Source organism: Chelonia mydas, chromosome 27, assembly GCF_015237465.2.
Source record: "Chelonia mydas isolate rCheMyd1 chromosome 27, rCheMyd1.pri.v2, whole genome shotgun sequence".
Lineage (NCBI taxonomy): Eukaryota > Metazoa > Chordata > Testudines > Cheloniidae > Chelonia > Chelonia mydas.
The window spans coordinates 8522443-8543815 of NC_057860.1; positions in this window are offsets into that span (position 1 = coordinate 8522443).

Here is a 21373-nt window from a genome sequence, read left to right on the forward strand (position 1 = left end):
CTCCTCTCTCTGCCCCTTCCTGACAAGCCGGAGTTAAAGGGAAAACGTGTAACGTCCCCTCCACTGCCTCACCCCACCCCGCAGGGCCCCTTGCTAAGGGGAGCTGGGCTCTCTGCCTCTCCTTCGGAGCCGGGGGGATCCAGAGCAAGGGGTGGGGTGGGGGGCTAAGGCAAGGGGCCCCAAGCCTTTCAGAGCCTGGCCCTGGGTTATTTATAGATGGGGTCCAAAGGGAAAACAGGACACTGTGTGTGGCACGCCCAAGCTACTTGCCCCAGCTCTCCCTGTGCAAGGCTGGCCCGAGCCGCTCGCCCGAGTCCTGGCCCCCTCTCCCCGGACGGGGCTGCTCACCCAAGCCCTGCCTGCCCTCCGCCCGGGCCCTGCCTCCCCCCTGCACGGGGCTGGCTTCTCCCCCCTCCCACAGTCCCCTGCACCCTGTTTGGTTTTTTTGGCAAAAGTGGGCACTAGCCAACGGGACCAAGTGGCCACATTTGCCAAAGAAAGTTGGAACAGCCTATCCCGGCCACTGGGTCGCCCAATGGTCCATCTAGCCAAGCATCCCATCTTCCGACAGCGGCCAATGCCAGGTGCCCCAGAGGGAGTGAACAGACCAGGTCATCATCAAGTGATCCGGCCCCTGTCATTCAGGCCCAGGTTCTGCCCGTTAGAGATTGAGGGACACCCTGAGCATGGGGGCATGTCCCTGAGCAGCTTGGCTAACAGCCACCTTCCACCCAGTCCCTAGCTAAGGCTGGTTCCTCCTACCTGAGCACCTATCTTCTCTGGTTCTCTGCACTTTCTTCCCGAAAACTCACCCGGGGGGGGGGCTCTCTTCCCTCCGGCTCCAAGAGCTGACGAGACCCTCTTCCCTCCGGCAGCCTCCTCCATTGCTTTCTCAGCGCCTCCTGCAGGCGCTTCGCTGAGCTAAACAGCCTCCCCGCTCCAGCCTCTCCTGAAGGTTTTGCTCACTAGCCAGCCCTGCCCCTTATCTACCCCAGGCCTGATCGAGTCACCTGTCCCACCTGCTCCACCTGGGGAGGTGAGTGAAGTGTGTCCTGGGTAGGATTGAGACCCAGCTCTGCTTAAAGGGCCAGCTGCCCCGTGACAGGCTAAACCGACGTGGTCACTCTTGAGACAGGACAGTGGTTCAGACCCCAGAGCAGGGGATTGGATGATTGGGTTGGGGCTGGTCCTGCTCTGAGCAGGGGGTTGGAGTAGATGACATCCTGAGGTCCCTTCCAACCCTGATCTTCTATGATCAAGCCTGGGATGGGATTGTACCAGAATCTCAGGAGCTGCTTGCGGGAGATTTTAGTGGAATCTTCTAAAACCCAGGAGGTGTCCACCGTCGTGGGCCGAAATCTGGTAAAATCAGCTGATCTCAGGAGGCCAGAAGGGACCCCTAGGTCATCTCTCCCGACCCCCCTGTGTATCCCAGGACAGAATTTACCCCGGTTCCCTCAGTAGTGAGCCCAGTCGCTTGTGTTTGACTAACACATCTCTTCCAGGAAGGTTCTCCAGCCTTGATCTGAAGACATCCCAAGATGAGGTATCTACCATGACTCTTGGGAGCTTGTTCCAGTGGTTAATCGTCAGGCCCTTATTTCCTGTTTGAATTGTTCTGGCTTCCACCTCCCGCCATTTCTTCTTGTCCTGCCCTTTCCTGCTAGCTCAATGAGCCCTAGATTTAGCGCCCTCAATTTTCTCCTCGTGACGGCGCCGGTACGCTGTGATCGCATCCCCTCTTGATCGTCTTTCTGATAAATTTAAACACGCTGAGCTCTCGACGACTCTCACTGTTGGGCATTTTCTCCAGCCCTCGAATCATTTTGCTGGGTCTTTTCTGCCCCCTCTCCAGTTTTTCCACATCCTTTTTCAAAGGCGTATTCCAGTACCAGTCTCACCAGCTCCATACCCAGAAATAACATCACTGCCTGCTCCCAGTCACTTCTCCCCTGTTCATATCTCCACCCTCTTGGGTCAAAATCTGGCGAAATCAGCTGATCCCAGGAGATTTCCCCCACAATGGGCCAACAGCTCACGGGGACATCTGTTCTCAGAGGGTTTCAGCTGCATGTGAAGCTGGACTGGAGAACAGGCCCTTTGCGATTTCTGGATCCCAGCTGGATTTCTATCCAACCCGCTCCTTGCTCCCTTGAAACTCAGCGAGGTGGGGATTCGGGGGCTATCTCTGGAAAGCCCACAGAAATCCAAGTCTCATAGCAGAAAGAATCCAATGAGTAATATGAATAAATAATTGCGAAGCATCTCACGGTGAAATCGCACCCATGCCAAAACAAGCCTGCCAGGGACACCCCGGAGCTAAGCAACCCTGCACCAGCCTCTGCAGACTCCCTGAGAAGGAGCTCAGGGGTTCACAGACACTTGGAGGCACCCACCTTTCCAAAACCGAGGCTGTATGCACAGGGCCATTTGGTCACTGCTGAAATGCAGCTGCCTCTGGGGTGGAACGCGGACGCCGAGCTGGGCCAGCAACACAGCAACCTCACAGCGGAAGGGTAACAAGGAACATGCAGGAGGGGGATAGGGAAGCAGAATGGCCTGCCCGGAGTTGGGGCAGGGATGGGACACTGGGGCCAGCACCCCAGCTCTTACAGATAATGCCAAGGGAATTGCAGCTCTCTGGCACTGTCTGCTGCAAATGCCTCTTTAGACCCATAGTGGGCCATGGGTCTGGTACCAACGCAGGAGGGAAGAGAATCCCAAACAATACTGCATGCCAGGCCTGGGCTGCGTCCCTCGGAAGACGTGTGTCGGGGACACCTGTATGCCCAGGTGTGGTGTGTGCAGGCGTTTAGGTGTAAGTGTGGGGGGAAGGCGGGGCGGTACAGGGATGTCTAGATGTGCTGACAAATGGCTAGCCACACATCAGCGGATCCGGGGGGAAGACTGGAGAGGGGAGCAGGGAGCAATCTGGCTGTTGTGGGAGTGTGTGTGTACTTGTCACGTGCAGAAGTGGTGTGTGCGATGCGTGTGTGTGTAATTGTGGGTGACAGCGTGCGGCTGTAGCTGTGATGGACGCACGGGTGTGGACCCATATCCCCGTGCCATGGGCGAGGTGTCATTGTACAGACAGTATGGGGGCGGGTATAGGATGGGGGTGGATACGCTGTGTGGTGTGTTCTGGCTATGGGGCAGTGTCTATAGTTTGGAGGGGTTGTGTGTGTGTGTTGGGGGAATATGCAGCACCATGTGGTGTGTGTGGGGACTATATCCATGGGGAACTCTACGTGGGTGTGGGGGGAGGTCGACAAAGCCCCCCAGCGGATGGCTATGTGGGGAGGGCTGTACAGTAGAGGGAGTGCGTCCGGTTGTGTGGGGAGCAATATACAGCCACAGCAGCGGCGGGTGTGGGTGGCCGTGGGGGGCTGGGTGTGTGCTGGGGGGATGGGGGTGCTGCCGGGGGTGCCCAGGGTGGTGCCGGCTGCCCTGCTGGTGGTGACATGGAATGAATCTTGGAGCCTTTCCCCGTGTTTGTTTGGAGACGGCGGCTTGGTCCCACTTTGCACGCCCCGTCCTGGGCCCAGGGCGGCTGACGACACGGGAAGCTCACGCCAGCCTTGGAATGCGAGGCTCCTCTTCCCCACTCCGGACCTGGGGGGCACAGAAGTGGCAGGGTGCAGCCTGGGGTACCCCGGGCCCCCCCACCATGCTTTGCAAGGGAGCGGAGCGGGGCCCCTGCCAGGTGAGTCACCAGCCTGTCGGATTTTCCCCTGTCACTGCAGGACGCCTGGGCACCAGCTGATGCCACCCTGGGGAGGGGTCAACCTATGGAACCCCCTGTCCCCTTCGGAAACGAAAGTGTTTAAACCACGAGGCCTGGGCCCAAATGAAGGGGGTCCCCCCGGTGCCCTAGCCGGAGGGGGCCCCAGCGCCTGCTCTCAAAGGCTTCAGCAGCACCAGTGCCTTGGCACCAGCGCGGGTCCCGACGGCGTGGGCAGAGCTGCTGCCAGGGGAGGGCGCTGGGATCAGAGCCTTAGAAAGAGCCGCAGCCCCTTTAAATCCCAGCTCCGCGCTGCATCCCACCCCTTCTCCCCGCTGCCAAGGCGGCTTCTCTGCCTTTCCCTCCGGCTCCCTGGGGATTTGGCCACTCCAGGTGCAAGGCCGGGCCAAGGCCTCCCCCGATGCCAGAGTAAACACGGCCCTAAGTGGCTCGCTCTGCCCCACACGGTTTGTGCTTCTTGCTGCGTTTGCGATTAATAGCGCGGTGCCTGACTCCGGCTGCAGCTCCCCGGGTTAGACCTGCTGCTCCCGGTCCTGTGGGGTGTGTGTGGGTGAGCGGGGGATGGAGAAGGGCAAGGAGCATGGGGGCAGCAAGTGTGGACCCCCCTCCCCCCGCAAGGAGGAGACAGGTCAGGAGTCAGCTGGGGAGTGAGTCTAATGGGTGGCAATTATAACGAGCTGGCTCAGTGCGTGGGAGCATGGCTGCCTCTAGTGGCCAGCCCCGGGGACTGCAACAGCCTGCTACTGACACACAGCGGAAGGAGCGACTCCCCTAGCTCGAGTGGGTGGGGCCTGTGCTGAAAGTGGCCGGTTTGAGCCCCGCTCATGATTGCGGGGCACGGAGGCTCGACGCTGGTCAGCAGAAGGGAAATGCTGCCGAGCGGGCTGGGGAATCATGCCACGCGGAGGGGGCTGAGGAAAGGCCCCAGCAAAGTTGGCTGGAAGGGCCTCTGCAAAGCCAAAAGGGAGGCTTCTCCGCTGAGGGAGGGATGGGCACAGCTCCAGCTCCTTGGGCTGCATCCGAAACCACTGCATGACCTAAAGGGCCTGCTCCTCAGCTTGATTGCAATGGAGCTGCCTGCATTTACACCAGCTGAGAATCTGGCCCTATACCAAGGGGCCCGTTCCATGGGGCTGGGGAAGGTGATCTACTGAACTTCAAAGAGTTCTTGGAGCCAGCCATAGAGAACCCCGAGTTCTGAGCCCTGTTTGCCCCACACAGGGATTGCCACTGACGTCAGTCAGAGCTCCACACCTAGGGTGGCTGCAGGAGCTATTCCCCAGTGGAAGGATGTCGTCCCCTCAGGCTGTCGGTGGTCCCAGCCGGTTTGCACATGGTGGTGTGTTCCCAGAGCAAACACGGGATCTTCTCACCTCACCCCTGATTTCCACCAGCCTGAGTTACTGCTGCGTTCTGGCTGGGCTAACTCTGCCTTCAGTGGCTGTAATAGGGTCATGAAGGATTTTGCAAGAGACCCAAAATACACCTGGAAAATCAACCCAGGTGCGTGGGGAGGTCACCCAGCCTAGTGGTTGGTCCATTCTCTTGTAGCCCTGGCTCACACACTGGTTCTTGGTCACCTTCCTTGGCCACATTGGGACGCTGATGAGTCTGCTACTGGGTCTTGTTGCTCAGGCAATAGGGGCCCAGGGGTTGAGGGCCTCAGTTCTTAGCCCCATGGCTGACAACTCGCAACTCGCCCAGGGCTGTGGCTGATTCACAATCCCCATGGGGGACGAAGTGGGGGCATTGGTGGAGCAGTAGAAGGCTAAGGAAGATGCAAGAAACTCCGCAGTGAGGGAATAACCTGCCCCCAGGGAAATGCCCTCAGAACCCCCCCATGAGTAAGAGGTTGGCTCAGGTCCTGAAGTCATAGGGATGCTGGGAGCTGGAGTGTAGAGGGAAGACCAGGAGAGGGGGGAACATGCCGACTGAATGCTCTGAATCTCCTCTTGCATTGCTGTAAACCTAGCGGGAGCTCCTCGGGCTGACAGCGCTGGGAGAGGAGAACCAGCCCCCGAATCCTGCCTTGCTCCGGGTGAATGATGGATGCCGTACAGGGCACCTAGCACTGCTTTCCTATCTCGCTAGCCCAGGGTTACCTGGGATCAGCGCTCCACGGGAATCACGACCATGCACCCAGCTCTGAGGAAATCCAAGTAGAACAGGTTGGAAAACGGGGTGGTTTTTTTCCTGTAGAACATTTTGACATTTCATCAACCCCTTGCCCCATTTTCCATTTCCATTTTTGGCTGAAAATGTTGAGATTTTTCAGAGTGGGGGGTTTCAGACCAGAAATCGAGACTTTTCCAGGAAAGCAGGTGCTTCCCACCAAACCATCTGTTTCTCCCAACACCGAATTTTCCACCCAAAAAAGGTTCCAAGGGAAGGTTTTCCAACCAGTTGAAATGCTGAGACCTCGCTTTCATCTCGCAAAGCTCCCTTACTTTTCCTACCCGAGATGCACAGTGGACCCAGATGGTGAGACTTGCCGGTGAGGATGGGTTGGGGGAGGAATTTCATGCTGATTGTGTCCAGTTTGAAACGCCTTTCCCACAACTTACTGATCTCCCTTGGCTTTTCCAGAGGATCCCTGGAGTTCCTCTGAAACAAGCCACGTGCCTCCCATATACCCAGCAAATACTCAGTGGAGCAGACAGTTTGTTCTGTTTTATAGGTTTCTCTGTGCGGGGAGCTGTAATTTTACAATTGGTCTGTGACGAGCTCCTGTTGTCGGCCTGTAAAGATTTTTATCTGGATGGATCCTTCTGCAGAACTCAATGGAAAACCAGGGGCAAACAAACACCTCCACATTCTCAGCGGGTGTACGCTGGCATTGCTCCACCGAATTCAGTGCTACGCCAAATTACACCAACTAGGGGAACTCCTCCCGTTGACTTCAAAAGAGCTAGGGCCTATTTATGCCAGCGGGGGATCTGGCCCATTGGAGCGATGCTGCTTTATACTGGCTGGGGGGGCTGGTTCATGGACTTCTGGCCAGGTTCTCCAGGACGGCTGGAGGGATGCTTCGGCCAGTCAGGGGCTCTTTCTCTAGTGGAGCCAGTGAAGTGTATTCTCTCCCCACACCTGTTCCTACATCCACCATACTTTCTCCAGCTGCAGCCACTGGCTACTGTCTACTCCTGAGCTAAGATTTTGTTATGGCTCCCATCAGTGGAGCACCTGGAGGTTGCACAAACTGTAATGAACTTACCCTCCTGATATCCCCCATAAGGGAGGTCAGGGCTATGACCTCCCTGGTACAGATGGGGGAAACCGAGGCACAGAGCGATTAATTGACTTGCCCGAGGTCACCCAGGGACGCTGTGTATGGAAGATAGACCACCTGCATCACCGGTACCTAGCACATTCCAGGGCAGGCATGTGCCACCCAGCTGCACCCGTTCCACCTGGGATCGCAGGGCAGATGAGTTCCGGCTCGTCCCCAACACAGATACCCTCCACCCGCCCGCCCCGACTCCAACCTTTAGAGCCACGCGCCCGCGTGGGACGGGGAGCAGGCCGGCCGGGGCTGCTGGGCAGCCAAGAAGCAGAAGAGGAGGGTGTTTTACCAGGCTTAGTCAACAGAAAAAGGGTCAAGAGTTCACCCTGGCTATGTCTGATTGTCCAGGAGCCCCTGTGCCTGCAACACAGATAGGTCAGAAAGGTCCCACTCTCTGCCTTAAACTTGCAGCCTCGACAACAGGTCATGGAGCTGAAATCTCCAGCTGGTCCCTGGACACGTCTGCTCCGGCTGCTGAGTACACGCGGTGGGTTATTGGTGGGACAGGGATTGTCTTCGGAGCAGACACCTCCCTGCTAGCAACCAAGCCCACTCCGTCTGCCGGGCTCCCCTGGGGTCACCACCGAGCCAGGGGATGGCCCCTCCTTGGCTCTCCTTCTCCCCCTGTCCGTCACGCCACGTCCCTCATGCTCATCCTGGGCCGTGGGCGTGCTGATTTCCAGCACCAGCCGCACCTGCCTGGCCCAGGGTCTGGCCAGTGTCCCGCTCCTCCCAGCTGTGCGGTGGGGGAAGGAGGGGGTCTGTCCCTTCTCCCACAGCGTGATCCCATGTCTCCGTCTGTCCCCTGCCCCCTGGCCCCGGCTGTGGGAGTCGGGGAGGGATGCTAGGGCAGCGGTCCTTGCCGGATCCCACTCTTCCCAGCTTAGTAGAGTGCTGGCAATTGACAGCACGGGAGGATCTGGCCTTTCATGTTTACTGACACCAAAAGTCTGCTGACTTTGTCTGAGCGAGCGCCTCAGGATCTGACCCTTGGCTACCTTTGATGAGCATGGGCAGGGAGGGGGGCGCGAGTCTGGGGGTCAGCAGAGCTCGGTTCTAGTCCCACCTCTGCTGCTCGACCGGATGCCCGTCACTTCCCGTCTCTGTGCCTCAGTTTACACGGTAAGCGCCTCTGGCAAGGGCTATCGCTCATTAACCGTCCATGAAGCACCCAGCATGGTGGGACCCCATTAGGGCCACAATATAAATAACCACTGGAATGCGATGGCGCTATGCAGGGGGGCCCATAAAACACATGGGTGAGGGATCAGCCCTCTAGAACAGTGCCCCAGGTGCGAAGAGCCCCCGCTGAGCTGGGATCCCTTGGAGATTAGCTCAGTCAAGCCAATAATCTCCTTCTGATCCTGTCTTGTGCCTGTGACCTTCTCCTTTTCGCTATGATCCTGGGCTGCAGAGGTGTGGGGTATTTCCAGGGACGTTTTGACCTGGCAGCCTTGACACGTGGGAGCCACCTGGTAGATGGGGAGGGGATGGCTAGTGTGGGGAAGGGCTGTGGGTCGGGGACTGCTGTCGTGGAAACTGAGGCGTGCTTGCCCAAGTCCTTCCGTCGGCTGAGGACCCCCCCAGGAGCAAGTAGACGACAGACCTGCCCTAGGCAAGACGCCTGCTCTAATCCAGCTAATTCCCATCAGGGATGCCCTCAGTGACCCGGTCCCAGCATTCAGCTCTTTCCAGCGCCCCCAGCCCCTCCTGCCTCTCGTACAGGCAGGTATTTTAGGGGGTCGGTGGGCCCAGGAGAGGGTGAGAGCTAAAGAAGAAAGGAAAGGCAGACAGAAGCCAGAGGGCAGATTGGAGCAGTATGCCGCTCTGGTGGTGCGCACAAGACACGATGGACCCCCAGGGGGGATGGGAGCATATAAGGCTCCTACTCATGGCCCCCAGTGTAGGGGCATGCTGTAGGGATGGGAGTTGGAGATGGCAGTGATGCCTCCTGCGCCGGTTATTGCTGCCCTAGGGAGGCTGCTGTCAATTACAGCAGCCTGTAGGGCTGCTCTAAGTTACGCTACAGGTTATTTTGGCCCCGGAAGTAGTCCAGAATCCAGGAGACATGAGTGCACCTCTCTAGGCTGAGTCTCCAGGAGGCAGAGCACAGACTCCAGCCCGGGGACACAGAGATGGAAAGAGGCCAGAGGCCTCAGGGGTTCAGGCAAATATTCAGATCACGTGAGGTCTACGACCCTTGGAGCGAAGGGTTCACAGTCTCCAATCAGACCGGTGCCACAAGCCCCCACCTCTCACCCCGAACCAGGCCAAAACCGCAACATTGCCCACAAACATGCTCCAGATCTATTTATCTGTGGGTGCTGATCTGGCCCCCGTGGTAGCAACTGGCATGGACCTTGGAAGGAGGAGCCCGGGTTTCAGGGAGCCCCATGAAGTCGGTCTGGGTGCACGTGGCTGGAATGCTAGCGTCTCTGTAGATCGTTTTCTTATTAAAAGAGCCAGCAGAGTTGGACAGGCCTGGAGCCCCCTCATGAAACACCCCTCCCCGCAATACCTGAGCCCCTCACAGTCATTATTGTATTTATCCTCACAACACCTGTGAGACAGGCCTGTTACACCCATTGTACAGATGGGGAACCGAGGTACAGAGAGGCTATGTGACTTGCTAGAGGCCTTGCAGGAAGTCTGTGGCAGAGCCCAAATTGAATCCAGGTCTTCTAAAGCCTAGACAAGTGCTTTGACCACTAGGCAAGCCTTCCTTTTGGCCACAGCCCTCCAAATAAGGGGGAGCGCACTCCCTGGTCTGGGGATACATTATGCACGTCAGGCTCCCAGGCTGTCAATCCAGAACCATTGACGGGCAGGAAAATGAGCGCTACGACTCTGAAAACGGTGCTTGGAAACAGTTCAAAGGGTGACAGTCATGCGACCGCTGCCGTCTCGGCCAGCACTCCAGGGCCTGGGGAACCTCCAGAACGGAGAGCGGGAAGTCCACAGCTGCATGGAAAGGAGCAAGGCTGCCCCACTGGTGGCTATCGCAGACCCACATCCTCTGTGGATCGGGCACAGAAGGAGACATTCACCAGCGGGCGACATGCAGGCCCAGTGGCTTTAATGGAGTTGCACAGGGCAAGCCCAGGGCAGCATTTGGCTGAAACTTTAGGCCTCCATTTTCCAAAAGGGACTCGTGATTTGGGGGGCGGGTCCCAGCTTGAGACGCCGTAAAGGGGCCTCCAGAAAACCCTCGCTCCCTGAAAATCGGCCCCCTTGCTGGGGTCTCAGGTTGGCCTCCCAAACGCTGAAGCCCCCCCGGGTCCCTAGAGGCAGGCCAGAGAGTCCCCATCAAAGCCCAAGCTGGGCTCCGGGTCCAATTTCTCCCATTTTCGTGTCAAGGGGAAACAGTACATCCAGTCCTCTTTGTCTGTGCACCGCGTCGGGGAAAAGCCCTAGAATAAAGAACTGTTTGTGGAAACGGGACGGAGCAGTTGGGAGCCCTGACTCATTGTCAGGCAGGAGCGGAAAAGGCAGGAGAAGTGGGTGTTGGCCCTTGACGGGGCAGCTGTGCAGCCACAGAGCTCAAAGTGCTTGGCCAAGATGGGTTGGTATCGAGATCTCTGCTTTAGAGGTGGGGAAACTGAGGCACAAACGGGCAGCGTGATTTGCCCCAGGGTTGCCCCAAGAGCTGGCACTGGGACGAGCTGCCTTGTCTCTTGCTTGGCACACTAGCCACCCGAGCACAGCTGCCCAAGTACGCACTCCGCTGCTGTGCATCAACTCCGGTGCTTGTTCAAAGCCCGTGTGCTCCTTTCTGGTCCCCGGCTCCTTTAAACAGCCTGCTCAGGGCTGTTTTGCCTGGTTGGTGAGACGCCAAATATAACAACCCAGAGAGCCAGCAAAAGAGTGAGCTAGCGAGCAGACGAATATAAATATTCCAAACTGTGTGTGCCGGGGGGGACGCAGCTCAGGAGCGAGAGGAGGGAGTGAGAGGAAGGCTGGGATGGATTCCTTGCAATGTATAATTTGGGAGGTATTTTTAGGGGAAAATTGAGTGTCGGCCCTCTGGCATCCTGGATCTCCTTCAGAACCAACCTCAGCAGGGCCTTTCAGTCCTGGGTGGAGGGGTCCTGTCCTGTCCTTTCCACGTCCCTCTGCCAGCGTGACAAGATGTCACGGTGGCCCCTAGAGGATCTAGAGGGGCTAAGCAGTGTGAGCCCCCTACCAGCGCCGTCTGGTCTGGGCCCTGGAACGGGTGCTGCAGGAGTTGTGTTTCTCCAATGCTCGTCTCAAAGGCAGGCTGCTCTCGGCAAAAGGCTTGTCTGCCTGCAGGGCTGCACCGGGTTAATTCAAAGTGCGGTCTGAAAAGTCTGGTGGGCGTTTTTGTTTCCGTTTACATCAGTCGGTTTAGCGGCAGTCCAGGATCAGGAGCAGGTTTACACTAAACCAAAAGCAGCCCGTAAACCAAAACCTGAGTGTCCACCCAGAGGGATAATCAACCCAAGGCTAGGCAGGGCCTAAGGCAGTAGCCCTGTTATCCACTGAAATGTCCCGGAGTGAGGTCTGCTCCTTGTTGGCCTGGCTGTGGAAGCCTCCTGGGATAGTACGAAGATACTATGGGGATGGGCGCTCCATAAATACCATGGGATGGATGGATGGATGGATGGATGGACAGATACATCGATAGATCATAGGTCATCAATCAGGAAGGGATATCTCCAGGACATTGTGGGGATCTTTAGAAGACACCAAAAGGTCCACAGACCAAGATCAATCTATCTTGGAACAACTACAGAAGAGCTCCTCCCCAGAGAGTCCACTTTAGGTTTTTCACTGAGCCTAGTGGATGGACAGGACGGGACTTTGGGGCTTCGGTCAGTGTTGGGTGGATGCAGAGGCTGGGCAATCAGGATTCATGCAGATCAGAGTTCAGTGGCTTGGTTTATCATGCAAGTGGCCCTTCAGCCCAAAGTGCCTTTGTTTCCCACTGCCAGAAAAGGCTTGTAAAGGGGGAGTTCCCAGAACGGAGAAAGGGGCACTGGGCGTAGGGGTGGAGGGATGGTGAGGAACAATGCGAGCACTGTTTGAGTCGGCCAAATTCAGTTCAAGCAGGGTGGGTTTCAGCTTGGAGCACCCGGTAGTGCTTGTGACCGAAAGCCACCGTAGAGGAGGTTGTGGTTTGGGAGCCCACCCTGAGAACATGGGGAACGGTGAGAAAGACACCTGCTTCTTCACACACCAAGTCACCCCCTGCCTGCCTGCACGAGGCTGGAACTGCCGCATGATGAAATGTACGTTACGACAGCGCATGGTAACTTCGTTACAGGCTGGCCGCTGCATCGAGGTTGGGAGGGGTCGCACCCTACATTGCATCTTCACTGGAGCCGGTTGGATGGCTGGGCAGGGGGGTTCTGCAGGAAAGTTTGCCTTTTCATGGGGGGTGGGGGGGGAAGGAAACACAAGAAATACAAATTTGAGAGGAAAGCAGACACTTCCGGCCGAAAGTTTCACTTAGCGGAAAGTCCGATTTTCTCTCGGGAAAAAAAAAAATGGATGGGAAAATGTCAACCAGCCGTAATATACAAAACCCCGAAACCAGAACCTCTCTGGGTCATTCCCCTCCGACTAAATGCATTAGAAAAGCTACCTCAGTGGGCTGCAATTTACAGAAATACCAAAGGGGGTGAGATGTCCAGCTGCCATTAATTTTAACGAATGAATTTTAATGAATTATGATCTAACCATCTACATAGCCTGTCCCAAATCCCCTTCTTGTTCTTACAGGCCCCAAGTATCATCAGAGCCTCTTTGTGCCGGGCCCTGCCCCAAAGACCGTATTCATCTAAAAACAGAAGGGAAACTGAGCAAGGAAGTGACTTTGCTTCCCCGCGCTGTGCCTCTGTTTCCCTTTTGCGTTTAGAGGGATTAGGTCACGCAGCAGGTCAGAGCATGGAATAGAACTCATGTTCTTTGAGCCCTGGGTCACTGCCCTGTCTGCTGGACTGCATTGCTTCTGTTGGCAAAATCTTCCCACGTGGCAGGGTGTGTAAGTCCCCCAGGATATGGGAGAGCCAGGAATAGCCAGGGCAGGTAACCGCGAAACCATGATGTCTGTTAGCTGCTTGAAATCACTAAGGACCCTGCCTGTGTGCATAATCACATGCGTGCTCCTTCTCCCAGCAACATCCCATTGGTCACTGCTTTTCCTTACACTATAACAGAAGCTGTTTGGGCCGAAAGCACCTCGCCTCTGTGCACAGGGAAAAGACAACGGAGTCGATTGTCCCACGGCTTCTATCTCCCTTAAACCCGCCCCATGCCCACTCCCTACTGGATTTCGGTTGCCTGGCGCCCGCAGCTCTAAGGACCGGGGAGGGTGTGTTTAATCTATTTTCACTGGCATGGCTTCTGCCCCCGTTCCCCGTGCGCTAAAACCCGACAGCACTGTGTATTCATCCGGCTCAGAAGATCACAAGCCCAGCCTGGGAAGTTTAAATGCCTTTGGAGAATTCTAATTACACGCCAGCCTTCCCAATGCTAGAATTAAACTCCATTCTGGAGGCTTAAGTGGCAGGCAGGACAGGTGTGTCCTCGTGGCCTGGGTACCTCTGCCAAGAAGCCTATCCTGTGGGCTGTTTCCCTGGCTGCCTGCCATGGGAAGCAGATTCCTTCCCATTCATTCCAGCCTCCTTGCAAGTAGCTTTGAAGCGGCTGCCGTTCCGGAACACCCTCTGTAATTAGCCTGCAGGGACAACTACCTTCTGGCTGCAGGACCAAACAGCGTGGCCAGGAGCTTCCCTGCTAACCAGCGGTTTGGGGCCTGGCCCCTCGGTCCCTTGGGACCAATCCAAGCCCCTTGGTTTGTGTTTTTAATTTCTTCGCCGGGGGACGAAGCAGCTTGGTCCGCAGCCCTCTGTTAACTTTGCCCTGGGAGACACGATCCCTTTCCTTGGGTGAGATACCCACTTCATTCATTTCCCCATGCGTAAAGGCCTCCCACCCGTGGATCTCAGCTGCAAGGACTGCTCTGTGTCCTAGGAGAGGAGAATCCAGTCTCTGCAATGGAGGGTGGGGCACGGGGCTACACAGGTGGTCTGCAGGATCCCAGTGTCTCTGCCCTGAGACTTCAGCACTTTGCGGTCTGCTTTCGAGACCGCTGAGCACCGATGCCTCCGTGCAGGGGCACCTGGCCGCCCCGGCACTGCTCCCTCAGCTCCCTGGAATGCCAGGCACCCATGCCAGTCAAGCCAACTGTGTGGGCCCTGCCAAAGCCTCAGTGAGGCCCGGGCTCCCCTGCTGCGTGGGGAGCTTGCCGTAAAGTCAAGGCAGTGAAATTCTCCAGCTGCCCAGCATAAGTAACGCACAGCGCTTCAAGCCCTCCTGAGGACCACAGGGATGGGCATGGCTGACCACAGCAAGGGTGGCCAGCGATGGATGTTCCATCGATTCAGATAATTCCTGCATAATACGCTCAGATAACGCGACGGCATGGAGAGACCAGGGTGATGATAGAGATAGATAGATAGATAGATATTCTAGAATCTAGGGATGGAGAGAAAGGAAGAAAGAAAGAAAGAAAGAAAGAAAGAAAGAAAGAAAGAAAGAAAGAAAGAAAGAAAGATTGATTTACTGTGGGTTTGGATCCAGGATACTGGTTCAACCCATTATAAAAACACGGGTCCTTTGCAACATTGACCTTTGGGTCCAGTCTTGGATTTCAAACGCCCCCCAAAGTTGCAGGGTGCTGGGCTATGGTGCTTTGGTTCAGACCCTTTTGGTTCTGATCCAGATCTCTTGGATGGATCTCAGAACTGGGCTGCAGATTGCCCAAGCGCCAAGAGATTTATGGTGCCACCTGCTCTCCGACAGGACGGAAGCGGTGTCTCTTGTCCCCATGCTAGCTCAAGGGGGCAGTGTGGCCCAGTGGATAGGGCACCTGAGTGACAATCTTGAAGCCTAGAGTCTATTCCCAGATCTGTCACTGACCTTGGGCAGATCACTCTCCTGGGTTGGATCACTCTCCTGGGGGGAGAGGTGGGATAGCTCAGCGGTTTGAGCATTGGCCTGCTAAACCCAGGGTTGTGAGTTCAATCCTTGAGGGGGCCATTTGGGATCTGGGGCAAAAATTGGGGATTGGTCTTGCTTTGAGCAGGGGGTTGGACTAGATGACCTCCTGAGGTCCCTTCCAACCCTATATTCTATGATTCTGCGTGCTTCGTTTTCCCCTCTGAGAAATGGGGATAATTGTTCACGACAAGTGATGCGGCAGGCAGGAGGAGTTGTAGGAGAGAGATCTTTACTGAGCGTGCACAGAAGCCTAGATACATGCTGAGATGCCTGAGTTTGGTACCAGCCTGGCCCAGCTTATAACCAATCCTCTGGTGTCACTAAACCAGGTCCCTCTGAAACCTGACCCTCTTTCTCTAGTTCCACTCATTACTGTTATCTGTATTACCGCCGTGCCTAGAAGCCCCAGGCGTGGACCAGACCCCCAGCGTGCTAGGTGCTGTACAAACACAGACCAAAAAAGACACTCCCTTCGCGAGGCCCGCTGGATGCCAAGCCGCTGCGTAAGAGCCAGGCGCCGTCACGAGGTGGCTACTGGCCCGGACGCAGCAAGAGCGAGCCGGGGCAGACAAACCGCATAGCGAACAGGAGGCTGCAGACGTGAAGCGAAGCGGCGGGATCCCGGGCGGATCTGTAGGTTCGGGGCAGAGTCCGCGTTGGACTCCCGGCTGTTCCGATTTCAGGAGCATGCTCAGAAACGGAGCGGGCCAGCAGCCGCCTCTGCCCTGAGCTTGCTATGCTTTCCGAAAGCTTCGTATTCCGAGCACAGGCTAAACTCGTCTTGGCCAGTCTCCTCACAACAAGAAACCTCAACGCAGCGGCCAGCAGCTTCTTTCTCTCCCCTCCCCCCATAATTTGTTAGCTCTGTGTCCCGGCCCAGGGAGCCAGTTGCACTACAAAAGCCGGGCAGAGGGCTGGTTTTTTTCTGGGCTCGCTGTGATAAATGGACAGGCTGGAGTGCCTAGGTTTTACATTTCCTGTTATTCCAAGGAGAGGCAGGGTAGCTCTTAACATAATTCTGACGGGCCACCCTGCAATGTTTTCCTAGGAGACGTGACAACAGATAAGTAAAGGGACCGGAAAGCGCTCGGGGGGGGGGGGCGGGGGGGGCCTGCTAGTCCGCAGACAGACAAGAGGATGCTCCACGAAAGCGGTCAATTCAAAACGGCTCCAAGGAAGTGCTTTTTTCACGCGACGGCCTGTGGAACTCATTGCCACCAGATGCCATTGGGGCTCAGCATTTTCCAGAAAGGGATGAGGCATTTATATGGATGAGGAGGACATTTTCAGAGTTATAATTGTGACTATTAAAAGTAAATGAGGTTTGGAAGGAGCCCAAACCCTCCTGCTTCAGGGCATGGGATGATTTTTCACTGATGGTGTCAGGAAGGAACTTTTCCATAGAACCCAGATCGTTAAAGGCATTTAGGTATTGTTGCACTCAGTGTTGCAAATCTAACCAGCTGAGGAGCCGAAATCACATTGACTGTCAGTGGGATTTTGGCTCCTAAGTGCCTAAATCCCTTGTATATGTAGGCTCCTAATGCAATACCTTTAAAAGCTGAGCCTAACGACTGGGGTTCTTGCCTCTTCCTCTGAAGCATCTGGTGCCAGCCACTGTCAGAGACAGGACCCTGGGGTAGATGGACCTTGGGTGGGATCCAGCCTGGTGTGGCTTATGTTCCTATTAGCACCTTTCCCCCGGGTGAGAAGGGAAGTCCTGGCTCTCAGGAGACGGGACTTTCTGTATCTACCTCACTCATTTTCCTAATCCGCCCCGGTAACATACCAGCTGATGACCCACATGAGCCGAGTTTGGTGAGGTCTCAGTCCAGCTCCCCCCGGGCTGCTCTTAACAGCTCAACAAATTCCCACCACAGCGGGCACTGACTGCCCCACCCGCCACGCCAGCGTCTTCACCCCACAACTGCATGGGCCAGGGAGACCAACTCCCCTGGGGATGGCCTCTCTCGAGCGGGGCTGCGATGTGGTGGAGGAAGAGCATCACGTGTCGTGGCCCCTCCAGACGTGGTACTTTGGCAGCACCCTCCCTGCATTCTCCATTCAGAGGCAGGAGACCCCTGCTTCTGTAGTGAGGACCCCTGTGTAGCTTCCTTTGGGCCAAATACTGACCAACTCGTCCATGGGGCTGCCCTGCTGTCCCTTCTCAGTCTGTAACTCAAGGGGACTCCTCTAGCCTCCACTGGGAATTTGCTTCAGTGGGTTATAGCATCGGCAGCGTGGTACAATGGTTAGGGTGCTAGACTAGTATTTATGAGACCAGAGAGCTGGCTTCTAGACTGACCTCTGCTACTGACCCCTTGTGTTCCTTGAACATGTCACCGCCTCTCCTAAACCCATTGTACAGATGGGGAACCGAGACACAGGGGGGGCTAAGTGACTCACCCAAGGTCACGCATGAAGTCTGTGGCAGGGCAGGGAATTGACCTCCCAGTTTTAGGCTAGATCTCTAACCACTAGACCAGCCTTCCCTATGAATATAAACAGCACCCGGCGCTGTAGGGGCCTGATCTCAGCACTGCCAAACAAAGAGAAAACGCAACACTCAAATGCTGACACCAGGAATTAAAAAGCAGCTGCTCGAGGGTAGGAAGGGCAATCTGGGGGTCTAGGACTCAAGAGACCGGGGCTTCAATTCCTAGATAAGCCAACAGACCTCCTGCGTGAGCGAGGTCTCATCGATTGTGCGTACCGCGTGCCTCAGTTTCTCTGGGGCAAGCACTGCCCAACCTGAGCGGGGTGACTCCATTAACAAGGCCAAGGTGCTGGGGCCCTCTGGCGACGAGGGCCATACGACTACCGAGGCAGGTCTCTACCCGGGGCGACTCCCCCTCCCAAGCCGGCGGAGAGGGGGCGAGGCGGCTGGATGGAAAGAATGAAGTCAGGGCCCAGCGTAAGCTGCCGGGGTGCAGCCGCTCGCGCGTATGGTCGCCCGCCAAGGTGGGAGTCCAGCCCCGGCTTGCCAACTTGCAGGCAGGGCTGGAAGAGGCGCGAGTCCAGAGCGGGTCGCAGCGGGAGTGGGAGCGGATCGCTGGGTTTATGGCCGACGCTGGCTGGTGCTGATGCAAAGAGTCCCCCCCCTGGGTCTTTCCCGTGGCTCCTGGGCAGGAAGGGGGCATCGCTGGCAGGGGGGGGTGCAGAGCCACTGCCCAGCCAAGCCAGCGGAGAGACCCCGGCTGGGCTTTGGATCGAGCGCCCCATGCCCAGCTCCCTGATCGCTCCGACCTGCTTTTCTTCCCCGGGTGGATCTCCTGCTGACCTACGTCCCCTGGGGGGGGGGTCCACAGAGCAGCCTGGCCCGGCAAGCATCTGCACACTGTACCCCCTGCTAACGTGCCTCCGCCCCCTCCCTTCGCAACCCCTGTTCCTCACCCAGCCTCTGCCCCGCCTGCTGGGCCCACAGGCGGCTCTGGAGTTTGCAGGGTCCTATGAAATTGACTGCCCTTGGGCCTCACGGCCTGGCCATAGGGCTCAGAAGCGGGGTGTGTGTGTGTGGGGGTCCTGGGGAGGGGGGCAATCACCCAGCGCTTTTATGTCCCAGAAGGGGTCTCTGCCCCCAGGCTGGATCCCGTCAGCGCAGGGTCCCATGGTGGGCACGGAGCACTCTTGCTACAAGCTGGTCATAGCGGAGGCTGCAAAGAGGGTCAGTATGGTGGCTGGGGGGGTAGGGGTAGGGGGTGAGGGAGGTCATGCACTTTCCTCTCCCCCTAGGAACTGTACCCAGGTCCCCCCCCATTCCAAAGAGGCCCTCACTGTGGGCTGTTCTGGTCGCCCCATCTCAGAAAAGGTACGTTGGAAATGGACAAAGTACAGCAAAGGGCAACACAAGCGATGAGGGGGGTGGCTTCCGCACGAGGAGAGCTTAAAAGCTTGTTCAGCTTGGAAAAGAGGCGACTAAGGGGGATATAATAGAGGTCTATCAAATCATGACTGGGGTGGAGAAAGTAAATAAGGAAGTGTTATTTACTCCTTCTCATAACAAGAACCAGGGATCACCTGGTGAAATTAATAGGCAGCAGGTTTAAAACAAACATATGGAAGTATTTCTTCACACAACGCACAGTCCACCTGTGGAACTCCTCGCCAGGGGATGTTGTGAGGGGCAAAAAATATAAGTAGGTTCAAAAAAGAATTAGGTAAGTTCCTGGAGGACAGGCCCATCAATGGCTATTAGGGAGGATGTCAGGGACATAACCCCATGCTCCGGGTGTCCCTAAGCCTCTGACTGCCAGAAGCTGGGACTGGACGATGGGATGGATCACTCGATCACTGCCCTGTTCCGTTCATTCCCTCTGAAGCACCTTTCACAGGCCACTGTCGGAAGGCAGGACACTGGGCTAGATGGACCCTGGTCTGACCTATTACAGCCTTATGACTTTTAAGTACTAATGAACCCCGGGTTGGATCAGAGCTGTAGAGTCCCCGACTCCCATCGCCCTGAGTTATCCATTTCCCCCGCCCCGCATCAGCAAACCCGCGCCCTGGGGGAGCCGTGACACACCCAAGCCCAGATTCCCTGCTCCTGCCTTTGGCCAGAGGCAGTTTCTCCTCCAGCAGGGAGAAAGAGAAAAGACAAAGTGCGAGGGAAAGATATTTCCTCCCTCTCGGCAAGCGGGAGCCCGGGACAGGGGGTGTGTGTGCACCAGTTAGGTTGCAGTAGGAAGGGAAGCCCTGGGTCGTGGCTCTCAGGCAGGGCCGGTGTGCGTTTGTGCAGGGGGAACCCTGCCAACGCAAGCAGCCTCCGCCCGTCTGGTGCGCCCACTGCCAGATTTATAACCCACTTCCGTAAATGCCTTTGCAGTTTCTCCACCTCTGCCCTACCACCTGCCTCCTGCCTGAGGCAGGGTGACACCTGGCCGTGGGGGGAGAGGGGGGGAAAGCCCTCTTGTGCTGGCTGCCCTAATAGAGGTGAGGTTCGTGCTGCACGTCTTCCCAGGATAGCAGTGCCCCTCGTCTGCCCCGATCCGGGTCGTGCATTCTGCACCTCTCTGCTCCAACAGCCCGGCCGTATCCCTTTCCTCCCGTCTTCCTCCACCGCCGAGACGTGGCCACTGATCGCCAAACCCACGTGCTGCCTTTGGCCTGCCTCGCCGGAAGCTGGCCCCAGGTTAACCACAGCAGCCGTGGCAAAAGTTAGACCCGCCCCCTCTTCTCCCCCAAGTCTGGCGCCCCCCTGCAGCTCTGACTTGCAAAGCCCCTGGGCAGATGCGCTGCAGAGCGGGATTTGCACGCCCAGGGTAACTGAGCTCCTGCAGCAGCCATCCCCAGCCAGGCTTTGAGGTTGGCTTCTCTTTGTGGTGACGGGGGGATGGGCCCTGCAATGGTGCGGATCTGCTCTCTGGCCTGGTTCTGATTTGAAAGCGTCTCTCTCTCTCTCCTGCTCTCCTTTTATCCTTTCCTTCCAACATCCTGCTTGCTCCCCCGCTGCCAGTGTGGAGGCTTCAGGAATTCACTTGGCTCCAGCGGGAGGGCGGGTTCCTTTGCAAAGCGCCGGCCGCGGGGAAGCGTCGGCCTTCGGGGCAGGCTGGGCAGCGGGGCTGGCATAAACGGGGCACAGGGCAGGATGCGCGGGCTGCCCTTGGGCCAGCTCCGTGCCACGTCCAGCTGAGCCGGGGGTGGCGGAGAGTGTGGGGGGAGGCCTGGCCAAAGTGGCCACGTGCCCTGGCTAGTCTGCACCCCTGCAGTGGTCATTGCAGCAGAGTTGCAATTTGGGGCGGCCCTGGGGGACCCCACAGCTTCTGAATAGGGCAGGTGCAAACAGCCCCCCTATCCCTGCACCTGTGCAGGGCTGGAGCTGGCTCCAGGTGCAAACCCGCACCGAACCCCAGCTCACCCAAGGTGCAGTTAATTGGGGTGCAGCCGTGTCTGGCTCCACCTGGCGGGTGCAAGGGCGCGGAGAGGGCGTAAGGAGGTTGCACGGGACACGGCTGCACCCCGGGGAGCTCAGCAGCGCTGCTCGTTCAGCCTCGCTCGGCAGCTGCAAACACGTGGCTGCATGACATCTGCACTGCAGCTGCTTCCTTTGCCAGATGCGCCCCTTTACACAGGGGGCAAGTGGTGTCTTTTCCCGGACTGCGCCCTGCGCGGGGGATCAGATCTCAGCAAAGGGCGAAAATCCACCCCTGTGGAGTGGAGCCAGCCCCAGAGCTAGGAACCATTTGCCTCCCGCCTTAAGGACTGGCTGTGGGCCCCAGGGGCGTAATGGAACTTCGCGTGCTGGGCCCATGCACGGGGTGGATTTCATCCTCTGGGCGCACGGTCTAATAAGGAGCAAACGCTTTACGGTGGTGCCTGCCAGGGAT